The sequence below is a fragment of the Oxyura jamaicensis genome, chromosome 1 (genome assembly GCF_011077185.1).
Source record: "Oxyura jamaicensis isolate SHBP4307 breed ruddy duck chromosome 1, BPBGC_Ojam_1.0, whole genome shotgun sequence".
Taxonomy (NCBI): Eukaryota; Metazoa; Chordata; class Aves; order Anseriformes; family Anatidae; genus Oxyura; species Oxyura jamaicensis.
The window spans coordinates 90,179,751-90,196,078 of NC_048893.1; positions in this window are offsets into that span (position 1 = coordinate 90,179,751).

Genomic DNA, 16,328 nt, shown 5'->3' on the forward strand with positions numbered 1-16,328 from the left:
AATGGTAAGGATGTGGAAAAACAACCCAAAAAGTAGGGAAAAAGATTTAAAAATATATATATATTTTTAAAATGGTTAAATACTGTGTAGTTGTCTGGCCTACAAAGTCAATAAAAGGAACTTCAGTATGTTGGCCAAAATATGGGTCTGATGAAAATTCAGGCTTGAAATGTGTATGTAAACAGTAAGGTTCCGTTTTCAGAGGAGGAATCAAGTTTTGCTCCCTATAATCCTAATACTGCACCGCAGGCAGCGGCAGGTGCTCCGGGAGGGGAGACAGGGACTGCAAGTGACGCTGTCCCTGGAGAAGTCACGCTGGGAGCACGGAGCGGCAGGAGTGGAGGTGGGCAGGGGTCCCAGTGGGGCCTTGGGGCCGTGCAGGGCTGACATGGGGCCAGTACCACTCCCCCCTTACCAGCAGAGAGGTTAGGAGCTTTGAGAAGGAAATGAAGTCTTTAATTGAGGGCCTAGCAGAACAGTCAAATCCATTTCTAAGGCCTAATTTGTAGTCCTGGGGGGGCGGGGGGGGTGGGGGGCGCCCTGGCAATGTCAATCTTGAGTATGTTATTCCCTGGAATAACAATGTTTATTTCCCTGGAATAATGTTTAATTCCATGGAATAAGAATGTTTAGGAGGGGAATGATTCAGCAGACAGCTGTGCAAGAATGGGAAAGAACTAACAGCCCCATGACGGAGAGTAATTCCGATAGAGCAGAAATATCCACTTACATAACTGCGATAATAACAACCCACAACACAGAAATCCTATGAGAGACTCGGGGTCAGAATTAGAAAGTACTCGGGGATGAATCCTGAGGACCCAGTAGCCCAAGGGCTCTTTAAAGTTCATTTTGTGATTAAAGCCTGGCCAGGTATACAGAAAAAGCTCCAGAAGGTGGGAGGATGGAGTGAACAGTGCAGGTAGTATGAAGGTGTATGCCAGGAGGGGCGATGAGAAGGAAAAGCAGAGAGAGAAACAAATACTATTCGCGGCGTATTGGGTAGTGAGGCAGAGGGCTGGAAATAGAGGGTGGAAAGGAGAGGAAGAGAGATGAAGGAATGGCAGACAAGGAAAGCTACCTGCGTTGCAGCCTAAATCCTAGCAGGGACAGGCTTTGCGAAGATGTTTTAAGTGTGGCCAGGCCGGCCACTTCAAATAGGAGTATCTGGAGTGGAAGAAGAAGAGATTGCTGTTATAAATTCAGAATAGGGGAGTCAGGGATTCTCAGAAAGCTGGTTCCCTGATAAATGAAAGTGTACCTCAAGGGTTCCTCAGGTGTACCTCAGCGGGGATCACTCTACAATTATCGTTACAGGCAAAACAGCCAGCATAGGAAGATTAATGAAATTTATTACCTACTGCTGATGGGCTGGAGCGGTGAGAAACAAAGAAACAAGCTGGGGGCACCTTGCCCCATCCACTCTCTTCTACCTCTTCCCTGTTCTGAATGGCACGGGGGGGGGTGAGAGTGGGGGCTGCTGTCCATCCGTGGTGCTTCGTTTCCACTGACCCTTCACAGTCACTCTCCCCCCTGCTCTGTTGTGGGGTGCCAACCTTCCTGGGCTGCTCCTGTGTGGGTTTCTCCACGGGCAGCGAAAAACAGGCTCTTTGGGAGCTGCTCTGGTGTGGGGTCCCTCTCATGGTGTCCCGACCTTCCTGGGCTGCTCCTGAATGGACTGCAATGGACTGAATGGAGAACTGCTCCGCTGCAGTACACCACGGGCTGCGGGGGTCTGCCTTCCCCACCAGGGGCCTCTCTGTGGGCCAGTGGGGGCTTCAGCTCCAGTACCTGGAGCACCTCTGCACTGCACTCCCCCTCCTCTGCACTGACCTTGGTGTCTGCAGGGAGGTTTCTCACTCCTCACTCTCCCATCTGCTGTTGTGCAGCATTTTCTTGTTGTGCAGCTTGCTTTTTTTTTCCTTTTCTTGGGTGTGCTCTCATAGAAATTTAAACTGCATTGCTCGTGGCTTGGCTCTGGGCAGCGGTGGGCCCCTTTGGAGCCAGCTGAAACTGGCCCTTATCTAACAGGGGGCAGCTGCTGGCTTCTTCTCACAGGGGCTACCACTGCAGCTGCCCCTGCTACCAGCACCTTGCCATGTGAACCCAATACACTGAGGCAGCTAGGTCATTACTGGCTTGTAAAGTATTTAGGCTTAAATTAACTAATGAAACCCTAAATGTGATGGGGGTAGAAGGGACTGGGATAACAGTGCCACTTTTTGGGGACACCGAGCTGAGACTAGGGATAGAATGATCACTGGGCAATTATTGTATGCACCCGAGGCAGGGACTAATTTGTTGGGAAAGGATTTGATAATGAAATTGGGCATTCACATAGTAAATTGTTAGGCTGGAATAACAGTGTTATTAATGGGGTGCTCTCAGACCCTGAGAGCAAAGATATATTTGCCTTTGAGTGGAAAGACTCTGAAATGGGGCGGAAGCAGCAATAAAAATGGACAATTCTATCTCAGGAGTTTACAGACCACCAATTTATTTGGGCAAGTTCTAGAACAAATTTTGGAGTAATTCCAACCTCCTGAGGAGGTGTTACTGTTACAATATGTGGATGATCTTTATTGTTAGGACAGGAGAAAAGAGCTGTGAAGTAAGCCACTAACAAACTATTCGACTTTCTGGGAAAATAGGGCTTGAAAGCATTGGAAAATAAATTAAAATTTGTAGAAAAAGTAGTCAAGTATTTAGGGCATCTAGTGTCTGAGGGGGAATGAAGAATAAATCTAGAGAGGATTCAGGGAATTGTTGAGCTCCTCCTACCCAAAATTAAAAAGAACTGAAAAGTTTTAAGAGAAAGAGGTTTTTAAGGAATTAGGAGTCACGAAAGGAAAACAGATACTCCCTGATGGGGAGAGAAATGCTGAATAAAGTACTGATGAGGCAAATATTAAGTGTTTTACATCAAGAGGGTCATTGGGGAATTCAAGCAACATGTGATGCTTGCTATGGAAATATGTATGTGTAATTAAATCGCATTGCAATCACGAATAAAATAGCTTCACAGAAGAAAATTATTTGAGATGTTTTCTCACACCAGGCATCACATCCACACGTCTTTTAAACACCTCCAGGGATGAGGATTCCACCACCCCCCTGGGCAACCTGTTCCAATGCCTGGCCACTCTTTCTGAGAAGAAATGTCCCCTAATTGTTTTAATTGTTGACGAGTAGTGCTCTTTGTTCAATTCTTTGTTTTACTTGTTGAAGAGTAGGGGCATGACATTTCCATGTTTCCACTCACCAGGGACATTGCCCAATGCCAGGACTTTTCAACTGTGATGGAGAGAGGCTTGGCAACTCCATCAGCCAGTTCCCTCAGGACCCTGGGATTCATGTCATCAGGTCCCACAGACTGTTTAGATTCATCAGAATACAACGTATTCTGGCGGTCTCGAATGTGCTCTTCACTTACAGTGGGGGGGCTTTGATCTCCCAGCCTCCATCTCTGGGTTCAGGGAAATGAAAGACTTGGGAAGCCCGTCTACCAGTGCAGACGCAGGCGAAGAAGTTGATGAGTACCTCAGCCTTCTCCACGTCTGTTGTTACCAATTACTCAGCTATAGAAACTCACTCCTAATATAAGAAATTAGCCACCTATAATCACTTACACACTACTATTTTCACCCCTCAGTCTATTTTCACAAGTGTTAAAGGTGCATGGTGGCCCTCGGGGACTCCTCCGGCTCCTGAAGGGAGCTGTGTCCTCTCTTGTGCTGTTCCTCGAGGCTCTGTGCAGAAGGGCTGCCACCTCTCACACAAGGGCTGGCAGATGGGTAAGAAGCACTCACACAACCCCTGAGAGTTGGCAAGAGTTGTTTATTGCCGGGACATCTTGCAAGCAAGCCTGCAGGATGTCCATGAGATTTGGGGGCTCCAAGCTAATGCTTTTGGGATGGGGCCTGAGCAACGAGCAGGGAGCTGGCCGGGTACTCCTGTGATGCAGTTTGTGCTTTCTGATGGCACAGAGTGAAGATGTGCCGGGGTAGTTCCAGGTCTGTTCTGGCTGCGGTGGATCCACTTCCATTGCCTCCTCTTCTGGTGGATCCAGCTCCATGGGCTCCACGGTGCTGGGCAGGAGGATGAGCTGGTCTTTCCCCGGGACTGCTCAAACAGGATGCCTTCAGTTCGGCATATTTTCTGGCCAGGGTGCCACACCAGGGGCTCGACCTGTTCCACCCTGAGGTCCCATGCCATTGTCGGCTTGATGTTCACGTCTGTGGTGCCAATGATATTGCTGGTATGTGTCTATGGGCTGAGCACCAGATGTCCCTCAAGCACTGCTGTATCTGGTGCTGCTGGCGCTCTCTCTCTGCCCACAGCACATTTCCTGGTCAGCTGCCTTCCTTCTTGGTGCTGCTCTGGACGGCATGGCTGTCCTCGCAAACCAGGCAGAGCCGCTTCTTGCCCTGCTGCCTCTAGTCTCCTAGTAGCTGAGCGAGTGGCGGGCCAGCAGCAGGGGGGCCTGTTTTGTAGGGCCCACGAGGCAGTGGTGACATTGTGACCTCAGCAAGCCTCTGTGATCAAGTGGCCCACGCGTGGCCAAAGGCGGCTGTGTTGGGAGCAGCCTGGGAGATGTTCTCACGTGGGGGAAGGTGCAGGCTTGGGGGGGCTGAGGGCCCCTTTCCTGGGGCTGGCTCCCCCGGGCCATTTGGCTCGCCTGAGAAAGGCAGCCCCTTGACCACAGGGACTGCCCTGCACCTCCCGTGTTCCACACAACGTTTTCCAGCTCAGGCTCTAGCCTCTCATCAGTGTAACATAGAATCACAGAAACATTAAGGTCGGAAAACACCTCCAAGATCATCTGGCCCAACCACCCCCCTACCACCAATGTCACCCAATAATCCATGTCCCCAAGCACCCTGTCCAACCTTTCCTTGAACACCTCCAGGGATGGTGACTCCACCACCTCCCTGGGCAACCCGTTCCGGTGCCTGACTGCTCTTTCTTATCTATTACATATTATTAATATTACCTATAATCTATTATCTATTATTAATATTTTATTAATATTTATTTATTTGTTTAATAATTGTTATTCATATTTAATCTATTTTCTAAATATCTTTTTCTAATATCCAACTGACATCACTGAGATTTACTACTTCAAAAATGAAAATTAATTCTGCTTTAAGTAGATACTTGAAAAATTAGTAAACCTGGGAGAAAAAATGAATGGTGTGTGAATTAGAAAACGCTATTGTAAATATCACAACTATAATTGAAGAACTAGAAAATAAGTTTGGTAAGTTTGCAAAAATAGTACTCTAGAATCAAATAGTATTAGATTTATTAATAACCTCACAAGCAGGAGCGTGCACTGTAATTATTACTAGTTCCTGTATATATGTAGATCAAATGGGACGAATTTGACTGATCTCAAAAATGTTTGGAAAAACAAACAAACAAACAAAACACAACAAGATCCTACATAGAGTAGCTCAAGATGACAATCCTGGGGATTTAGAAACATTTGGGAGAAACTAACTTCGTGGTTACCTGAATAGAATTGGCTCAAACAACTATTTGTTGATAATGTAATAATGATGGCATTGCATATCTGTCATCCCCCATGACATTTGAAGAAGAATATTGCACCTTAATGTTGGAAAAACTCAGAGTGCGGTATGTGAAGAGGTGCAAAAACAATAGGAGTAAGAAAAGAAGAAGGGGGAATAGTGAGAAACGAAGTTGTGTTTTTGCAGTAGAGAAATATTCTTCTTTATTCCAAAGGAGTTGTGTAGTCATAATAAGGAGAAATGCTAAGTAGGTAAGTGGACAGTAGAAGGTCTCACTGTTCCAAAATAAAGTAGCAGCTTGAGAAAAACAGGATGAGCAGTGTGGGAACAGTAAAACAAGGATCACAAGTTCTTAAAACATAAGAAAGGAGAAATTAAAGGGTTGGAAAAAAGAAAAACCGTACATATATGGCATAGAGGAGCACCAAGTAGCTTGTGAACCTGTAGTACTCAGCCAAAGAGGAAACAGGGGAGGTGGTCAGGCGTTGGGTAGCAGGGAATAAAAGGTTATGATTTGTTTACTAAAATGCGCTCCTGATTGACAGGACGCCCGCCATTGCAATCGTGAATAAAATAGCTTCGCAGAAGATCTTGTCTGAAGAAAATTATTTGAGATTTTTCTCACACTGAGGATCACAGGACCTGTGTTTAGCATTGCTAAAAGTACATGTGGCGTGATGTCTATGGTTGCTGGTAATAAAATTTATTTTTGCCCAGGTTTACCTGATTAAGAATCCTAAATCGCAAAGTGATGAAAATGTTCTTTATATATTTATACACTTCAGTCAATAGAGACATAATTGTTTATGTACATTGCTTTGGATGTTTAGCTTATCATGTATGGACAAGTCTGAGATCTGACTGTACTACACATTAAAACTACGCAAGATTTTAGCTTCAGAGATGACTACAATATCATTGGCCTTCTGTTCTAAAGTATAAGATGAGTGATGTACAAAGGACATGAAGGTCAGCTGGGTTTTCTTAGAAACAGGGGAGGTATTACAGGCTTTTACTTGGCACATGGTTTATGCTTCAAATTTTTTTTTTTTATTTTTTTTTGTGAAAATCATCCTGATAAGCAAGCTTGTCATGTCTCCTCAAATCATACAAATGCTTTTATACCCTGTGGGCTTTCAAACCTTTCTTTTTAAATACTCCGTAGCTTGTATTGAAGTAATCTCCAACACTAGGATTTTGACTGTAGAGAAAATAATTGCTTCTTACATGATCCTGATTTGTAGCTGAATATAAAGTTATACTGGCACTACTGTGTTTTTTTTTTTTCCCCTTGGCCTTTTATATCCCTCCTTCCATTTTATTGCTTCTGTTATCTGCATCCACCTTGCAGTGCACATCAGAGCTACAGGTCTTATTTTCGATGGGGTATCACTCCTGATAGTTAGGAGTTCTAGCTTAATGGGCAGTACCCATTTTATTTCTCTCTTTTTTGTGTGTGTGTGTCTAAACAGAATGCTAGAGGTTTGTTTGTTTATTTTAAACTGGTAAGAAATAATATGAAATAAAGAGATGGAGAACTGGTTAAACGATGAACCTTGTAAAACCTTGCTTTAGTTTACCTTATCCTGAGGCTATTCAGAGCAGCAGCTCCGTGAGAAAGAGTTGTGGTTGTTATTCTATTAGATTACACTTAGTATTATTTTATATGTGAGCCTTATAGGAGATCTCTGGGACAGCACGCTACAAAGACCAGTCATTCTAAAGAGCTTAAAACTGTTGTTCTTTGAAACGCTGCAGGCAGAGGACAGCGCTAGTTTCCTTTAACACAAACAGAAAGAGAAGCGCAGCTCACTGTGTCGCTGACTCTAATCTGGCAAGCTTTCTCGAATCACATGGGAAGGTAGCTGAGGAGCAGCTATCCAAGAAAATGGCTATAAAACCTCTTTTGAATCAATATCCCTAGGCTTTACTGGGATCCTTTCTGCCTTTCCAGCTGGTGTGTTTGTGGCCAGAGCACCTACAGAAGGTGTCAAGGGAGTGAGGCAAGTGAGATGGGATCCAGTGAAACTCCAGCCAAGTCTCTGGGCTCCTAATATCTTGTTCCCACTTCTATTGTTAGCCTGGGTTCCTGTCCCACCCCACTGTCAGTAAGCTCTTTCTTGCTACTGCTTGTTGGCAGAGCTCCACCCTACCAGATCTTTTTCATTTGTATTATTCGCCCTGTTACTGCTGTGGCTCCCTAGCACATGCCTCCCGGAGGGTCTGAAAATCTCACCCTGTCTTATTCACAGCAGCTGTTCTCATTCCAGGAGTCTGCGTGAGGGCAGCCAGCATTGCCTGCTGTAGAGAAAAGTGCTTTAATCATCATGAGTGACAGGGAATAAAAGTCATTTCTTCTTAACCGTCTCCTCACGATGGGGAGGGTTACTCTGCAATGCAAGGGTCTGTCTCTTACTTTATGTGTTTATATAAATAGCCCTTAACTTGCTCCTGTCTCTCTTGCACACATACATCCTATAAAACTGTGCTCATAAATCCATAAAAATGCACATTTGTATCAGCTGAACTCTTAATTCTAGTTCTTTGTTAATCATTTATTAATTGTAGTTCCAAACATCTCTTCCATGGCCTGCATATCTGGCAAAAAATCATTGGAATTCCATCACCCAAAAGCCACTCTTTCTCTATTTGTTGTCTTTCTGTAAACATGCAATAGGAGAGGCTGGCTCAGAAAACCTGTCGGGACAATATTCCATCAAAATACAACTTCTAATGAAATGGGTAAATTTGCTGAGTTGGGTGCATAGCATCATAATGCAGTATTCTCATAATAAGGACTCGGTTTAGATTTTCCCCAGAAATGACTTTCAAATTTGTATTTTGTTTCAGGATTGTACTACGGTATAATAATACAGAAATCAATTGACTCTGAATACATTAGTCTTTGAGCATTTTCCTTTGAGAATTTTTGAAACACTCAAGCTTCGTTCCTGTCCTGAAACTGGTAAGGTAGCAAAAAATGAAAATCCTTCATGAAACAAGCCTTACAACTTCTTCATGTTAATAAATCCTGATCCTGCAGGCTCAGTTCAGGCTGTACTCCCTTAATTTCAGTGAGCTCACATAAGATCTAAGATATCAAGTTCTCCTGAAGTACAAACAGATGGGTGAAACGCCACTGATTTGTAATATGAAACTTTACCCACTGGCCATCTAGGAAAATTAATTTTCATAGTGTGTGGAACTGTCACATGTTCTTTGCAAGTCATTTTAGTTGGAAATGATTGAGCCTGGTCACTAATTTTGGGGTTGTTTTTTCTTCTTCCCCCCCCCCCCCAAAAAAAAAAAAATGGTCTTATGTTAGGCCACAGCTGTTCTGATTTTGTTTCTAGTGATCACCAATTTTAACTCTAATGAATTTTGGATAACTGAGGAAGGGAATTCTGTTCATGAAGTTGTCCAAAATGGCTGAGTAATTGCATGGCTGAAAAACTCATCTTGACTGACTGTCTCAGAGCCTGGCCCTTTCTGGAAGTATTTGTGCTGGATTTAAGCTGTCGATTTGGAAGGAAAAAAAAAAAAAAAAGAATTATTAAAAAAAGAAGCGCACCCCCACTTACACCATCAGACTAAAACCAGTTATGAACTATTTTAAGCTAATGGCTTTAACACAAAAGAAATTAGTGTGATCTTTTTTTTCCAACTGCTTCTGACTAATATTCTACCAGCTACACTTTATAATTAACATAATTCACAGAAGAGGTAAAAAAGTGCTTTTCAGTACTGGAGTCTTTATACAAGCTCTCTGCTTAAGTAACTGAGTCTTAACCTCTCCAGAACCAGTCTTCAATGTTTAGCTGCATGTCAGACTGTGTACTTTATTTCCTGCTTGCCTTTTTTAAAGGGTCTAATGTTAAAGTACATCAAACACATTGGGGTTACCTAAAGGGAAAAAAAAAGTCAGATGCAGTAAATGTGTAAGCTCTGATGCTCCTTCTGTAGTGTCTGCTGCCATTGCTCAAGCTGCTTCTCCTGCCACCGCTGGTTATAGCAGGAATACTGGCAGTTTTAGATGGAGCAATTTCGTCATGGTAATTTCTCCTTCTGTTGAAGGTTGCAGCCTACAGAAAGGTGTCTCATGTGCCAGGATGTATGATATATCCAACCGTATAGCTCTAGGGCTACGAACGGTGTTAAAGATGGATGGCTATTGTCTTACTGAAACATCAGAAAAACTTAATGAATCAATGTGCTGTCCCTGGAACATCAATTTAAGACCACTGAGTTTTCTGCATGGGATCAGATCACTGGACTGTAACTTTAGTGTCCTCCTCCTGTCCCCAGCCCTCCTTCCCATCTCCTACTCAAGGCAACAGATCTGTTCTGTATCTATGCAGGGGAAGAGTTCCTTTTCTCAAATGATGAGTTTTCAGCTTTTAGCATTATGTCTTTTTGTTCCGTGGCACTGAATATAGTATAGCATTGACTGAATATACTATATAATATAATATATAATAAATAATATATACTATAGTATAGACATTGAATATAGTATAGCATTTATAAGCATACAAATAAAAGGGTTTGTGTTGAGATTTTATACTGAATCTCTTTGTCTTGAGGATAGTACAGCTATGTGTCAAGGCTGCAGAAAAGCAGATGGGTCACCAAAAATTGTGCCTGTTTTTTGTATAATTTTCCAGGCTTGTAATTGGGATAGAGTAGACAGATCTCTTGGGATTCATCAACGGGTAGTTTCAGACAATTTTGGACTTAAATCTGATACAGGAAAAAATTGAGTCAATGTCGTGGGGAACAGGAGCAAGGAGCAATCTTTAGCACAGGCTGTATATGAGGAACTCTGTTGCTGATTCTGGCTTTCTAATACAGCTAAGTCTGAGGCTGGAGTCCCATGATCATTAGCAGCTAAGGCCCTCCGTATCGGAGAGGAGTTAAGTGCTTAGTTGTTCTTAGCTTCATGAAATTCAAGACAAGAAAGTGTGTTTGGGTTTGTGGCTGCTCAGGACAATGATACCCTTATTTTATATTTTTCAAAGACCCAAGAAGACACATAGAATATACCTAAATTCCATCCATCCTACAGAATAAGGAACAGTGTTGGAAAAAAAATGATATTCTCATGTTTTTTCATGGAAGGTATGAGTAAATAAGTTATTTATGTAGTGGCAGCTTTGTAGTTCTGTGCTATGTAATGTCATCCCCAAAAGAGGCTGGACTAGCTCATCAGGTATTTGCTGGCTTATTCTTTTTGGCTATATCTAAAATGGATTTGGAGAGAGACTCCCTGACTGAGAAAATGTCAGTGTCCCAGCTCCCTCCTAAGCATGTCAGAAGTTAAGAGCCAGGAACATCATTCCCTTATTTATTTTCCCAACTGTGCATTAAGCTCAGCTGCAGAGCATAGAAGGAATATACAGGTTCTGACTGTGTTGCCCATATGGATGTTTGAGGCACCAGAGCTAGAGGACATGCTGTGGAGCACACCTGTCCCGTACTGTAGATGTAGTTGCTGGTACATAATGCATAATGCCATCTGTTAGAATTTTTCTTCAACCATGTACCAAGAATTTGTTCTTCCTTCATTTTCAAAGTTGCTTAGTTGCTCAGTACCAGGTAAATGTCAAGGGAAACGCTATAGTGTTTACTCATCCTGTATGGTGCATTTTTCAGGAGCTGATGTTCAGAAATTCTGCTGCACATGTGTAGACCTGATGAGTACATGACACCTGATGCTACTGTTTTTATCAGAAATCTCCTTGTCTGCTTAGATATAATGCCTTCCTTATCTACTCAAAGCCTGGAAAAAAAGAGCCACATCTGATGTAAGCTGTCACTGACAGAAGCTGAGGATCAGGTCCCAGAATCCCTTTAGTATTTTAGGGCAGTTCACAAAAAGAAAAGAGACTTAAATTTCACTGCAAGCTATTTGGTTTTCTGACGGTTGAAGAAGACCAGTTAAGCAAACAGAAAAAGTGATGAAAAACTGAGTTTGGAGATGGTTATGTTCAAAGTGATGGGAGGGAAAGGGTAAGACATTAGTTACTAAGGCAACTGTTTGTTTAATGCTAAATCATTTCCTCATTGAAGGGAGCAGCTTCTGTTTCAAATTAATTTCCTAAGCTGTTGTTGCACTACTCACTCTTCCCCCTTACCGTGTTTCACGCTAAGCACAACCTCTCACCAGCAGCTATTTTCCAGCTCCCCTCTGACCATATTGCTCAGTGAGTGGTCAGGACACAGATACAGGCACAGGTTATGTGGCTCGTAGCCTTGCTTCAGATCTATCAGCAACTGCATAACACTAGTCTCTAACACAGGAACTGGAGCCACTGACTTGTTGGAAAGCTCCATAAAGGTAAAATTTCCTCAGAGAAAGGGGAAAAAAAAAGGTTAAAAAAAAAGAAAAAAGGTTAGCCTTCATTCCCCTGATTATTTTTGAAGTGTAGAAGGTGATGATCACAAAAAGTAGGTCTTCTTAGACCAGAAACTCTACCACTTCCTGAAGAGAACATAATAGAAAATCTCACAGTTGACCATATTAATGTCTAGCCTAATCTACTTAGCATGTTTGCCAATATATTTCAAACCCTTTGCTTTTATTTCTATGCTTTCCTCACCCATTTTATCACCACCGGCTTTATTTAAGGTCAGTATCTATGTTGAAAGTAACTCAAGTGGGCTCCATTTTCTAATTTCTACTTTAGAAACTTTGTATTTTAACTAATCATGCAATGCATGGTTAAAAACCCTTATTGGATGCATGTTTTGTGTGTGTGTGTGTGTGTGTGTTTCTTTGTTTTGTTTCTTTGTTTTGTTTTATTTTAAGTTACTATACGGCAACTTTTACTTCTTAAAATATGAGAATTTTAATTTTGAGGGGAGAAAAAAAATTTCATGCAGAGCATTGATGTTTCTTGATATTTTAAGAATCACAGACATTTTTGCAAGTACAGGCATTCATATTTATTGATCAGCATATGTTTCTCAATATCAAATAACATGATTTTATACATAGCAATGATCTGAATGTGGTGTTTTTATTTATGAAAATATTCATGACTCCTTCTTTGGTGTTTTAGAATTCAATCAGTTTTAGTTTCCGTCAAGGAAGGAATTTAGATGAAGAGATGAATTACCCATATGTATGAACATAGTGAGAACATATGTCAGAACTGGTGTTAAAGCTGCAGTCTGAGAGGTCAGGAAGTGCAGGGGTAAAACGATAACTGCCAAAAGTCAAACTGAGACAGATCTTGTCAAGGAAATTTAAGCAAATCGTGAAAGATTTCTCAACCACGCAAATAAAAAAGAACGAGGAAAATAATAGTAATAAAAAAGGAAACTGCAGTGAGGATAGGGATAGAATTAAAGATAATCTCATTCTCCATTTTAAATGCTCTTCTTTATTTTCTTTGAAATTCAAGTGGGGTGAGGGAAGAAGGAAGAAAAGGATAGGAAATGGCTAATGGGAAGAATGGAAATTTCCACAGCTAGGATATGGAGAATAAATTTTGTTATCTCAGTTCACTCCAGCTCATAAAGACTCTTCATTTTAGATACTGAGGGAAGTGGCATATGAAACTGGCTGTCCAGCAGAAGGATCTTCTACTAGCACGATCGAGCCAAGTCATAGAGGGCTTTTATGTGTAGAGGACAAAAAATGTATTGCATATATTTAGGAACTGAGCGGCAAGGGGAAGGCAGTCCAAAAAGCTGCAGGGCTCTCCAAGTAGCTTTGTACACATTTTGAAGTGAGGAATAATGTAATATATAGCAACAAATGAAAATAGGATCAAATACAACATATATTTATCAATGTGGAAGGTCATAACATGGTAACACATATGTTGTGTTTTTTTTTTGTTTGTTTGTTTTGTTTGTTTGGTTGTTTTTTTTTATAAGATACCTGCTTTTAAGACAGATGTCCTTTAACACACAGAAGAGCATTTGACAGGGTACGGAATATGAAATTAAGGATTCAGCTGAGGAAGATATGGACTTGTATAAGAATTGTGTAATGAGAAAGTATCTGGTTTAGTAGGGAGATGACTAAGGGTGTTGAGGGAAGTATTTAAGATGGAAGGATGTTATTACCAGTGTTCTTTAAGGATGGGTTTCCAAAGCAATATTGTTTAGTATTTTCATAAGTAAACCTGGCACAAAATGAGGAAGGAGCAAACACACTGCTGTGATGATACAGCACAAGGATGACAATGTAGCACAACTTTGAAGGAGCTGGAGAAAGGGCAGAACCAGGCAGTTTCAGGTGAGATACTGTTAATAGAAACAGTTATTGAGAGACTCAGCTGAAGCCTTATTCAGAATACTGTGTAGAGAGCTGTGCTCTGCAGTAGCTGGGTAAGATTAAATAAACCTGGATCAAGTGAGAGCTACTTGAATAATACAGGGAATGGAAATCTATGATTACTGACCTGGCTAATCTAATGAAGGATGAGAGGAGATTGATCACTGTCAGTGAATACAGGGCTACATAAGAGAGGGGAAGAAGCATGTATAAATCACGTGTGATTACATTAAGGTTAGAAGTGAAAGGGAATTGTGTAACCCTCACAGAAGTGAGTCTGTAAACAGCCTTTCAAGAGGAGTGGCACACATAAACTACCCACCTGGTCTGAAGACAGGTGTCAGGTGTCTTGCAGAAGGATTTTATGTTGTGATGCTTGTACAGAGAGGGACTGGGATTAATGACCCTGGACTAAGCTCCTCCAGCTCAGTCCATGGCACTGATACAGCCTACTAGCTGTACCGTTGTGGATGATTTTCACTGTGGAGAGAGAGCCTGGAGGGCTCTGATTTGTCCTGCAGCACCTGCAGTTCCTGTGAGAAGTCACCTTCGCTGGCAGAGCGAGCACTCTGCAGAATGAGTATTTATGCACCAGCACGTGCTTTGTTGAAGGTCATATTTTGACTGCATCTTTGCCTACTTTTTCTATCTGCTGTCCCTCCTCCTCTGTTTTGCTCCTTTTGCCACCTTACATTAATTTGGTTTACTCCTAGCCCCCAAACATGTCTCTTTTCTCTAGAGCTTCCAACAACGTTTGCAATGTTGTACGCGAGTAGTGCTAAATGCGACCTTTTGCTTCTAAACAGAGTATCATATGTAAAGACATCCAGTCTCCCGAGGCATTTTTTTTCTAAAACAAGTAAGGGTCTATGTTATGTATTCTAGACCTAGGTTATACCAGCAGTTTATAAAGATTATGCCAGTGTATTGTATTTTTTTTGCCAAAGGAAAAACATCCATGCTCAATGAGACATTGAGAAGAGAGAATTCAGAGAGAAATCGTGGCCTTGGTTGTCTGAGTCCTTGTCAAGACACTTTTGTGCAACTTTTGTTTTTGCTTTTTTTTTTTTGTTTGTTCTGTCAGCATCTCTCCACTGCACAAAAGGATTTGAAGTAAGAGTCATGAAACAGGAAGGCTGTGGCTTTACCGCAGGGCTATCAGCTGGAGGCTTGTGCAGATGAAAGCAAATAAGTCCCCCAAACGCTAGCATTTAAGGGATGCCTTCAAGGTGAAATTAAAACGTTCACAATAAAATGGTATGTTACATACTGTGCTGAATTTTATGAGCTGTGCGTTGAGTACCACCCAAAAGCAGACCCAAATACTGGAACTCTGGGGGGAAATGTTCTTTTGAATCACAAACCTGGCTAACCTAACTTAAGTAACTGCTTTTGTGATAAGATTTCAGTGTGTGAAGCTTTCAGCCACATCCTTCTGTTTTCACTCCACTCAAAGAAAGGAAATTGATTTTTGATTGATAGATGGAAATTTAAGATTCTGCCTCATTTCTGTGGACACTAGATAAATTTGTGGCACCTCACATGAGAATTAATAGCGTGCTCCAAAGGACTTTGTTTTTTCTCGTTAGCATTCTGCAATGCTTCATATGTCAACTGATTTCCTCAGTGGCATTCAGCAGCATGTAAGAGCTTGGGTAGTTTTAGGTTTTAAATGGATTCCTGTCTTTTTGTTGTTGTTAAGTGCCTGTGATTATATTATTAAAATGCGTAGAAAGAGACCCCAGTCAACTGATGTCAACTAAAAGGCAGCTATGCACAAGTAATTTGCTACCTTAAGTGAAAGTCTAACAGCGTGATTTTCATCAGTGTCGCCTGTTTACTTCATTTGGAAATGTGCAACCAGGCTTCATCTGAAGTGTGTCCAGAAGGTCTGTATGCAGGAGCAGCGTAGTGAAGTGCAGTGAGTTGGCTCTTCGTTAAAGCTCATCATTTGGGCTGGTAGATGCAATACACTCCGAGAGCTGTTCTCTTCACTGAATATTGCCCACTATTGTGTATTAAAATGGAAACAATGGCATTGTCTGGCCAAGCTAGTGTCAGCTTGATTTTGAGCTCCTCCTACACGTGGGTTAACTGCATGTCACACCATTCAGGGTGACACTAGAACAGGATATTTGTGAGGGAAGAAATGTATCTTTTTAGCGTGTGAATATACTTCCATAAAGCCTGCTAAAAAACAGCTTGTGTTTTGGGTTGGATTATTTATGGAGCATCGTGCACATAATTTTTAAATTCTGCCGTTTAGCACCTTCTTCATGCCATATGTTCTGCCATATCTTTCTGAGCTCCTGTTTCTAACTCGGATGTTATTTCTTGGTATACTAAATTTCACAGTTCTGGGAAAGGTGCGTGGGGAGGGAGGGAAGTGGGGAATAATTGCTTTTTTTTTTTTTTTTTTTTTTTTTCCCCATTTGTTTTAACTTACAGTTATTGAGCTAACATATTTGATGCTCCTCTTACCCCCACCTCCAAAATGAGATTCA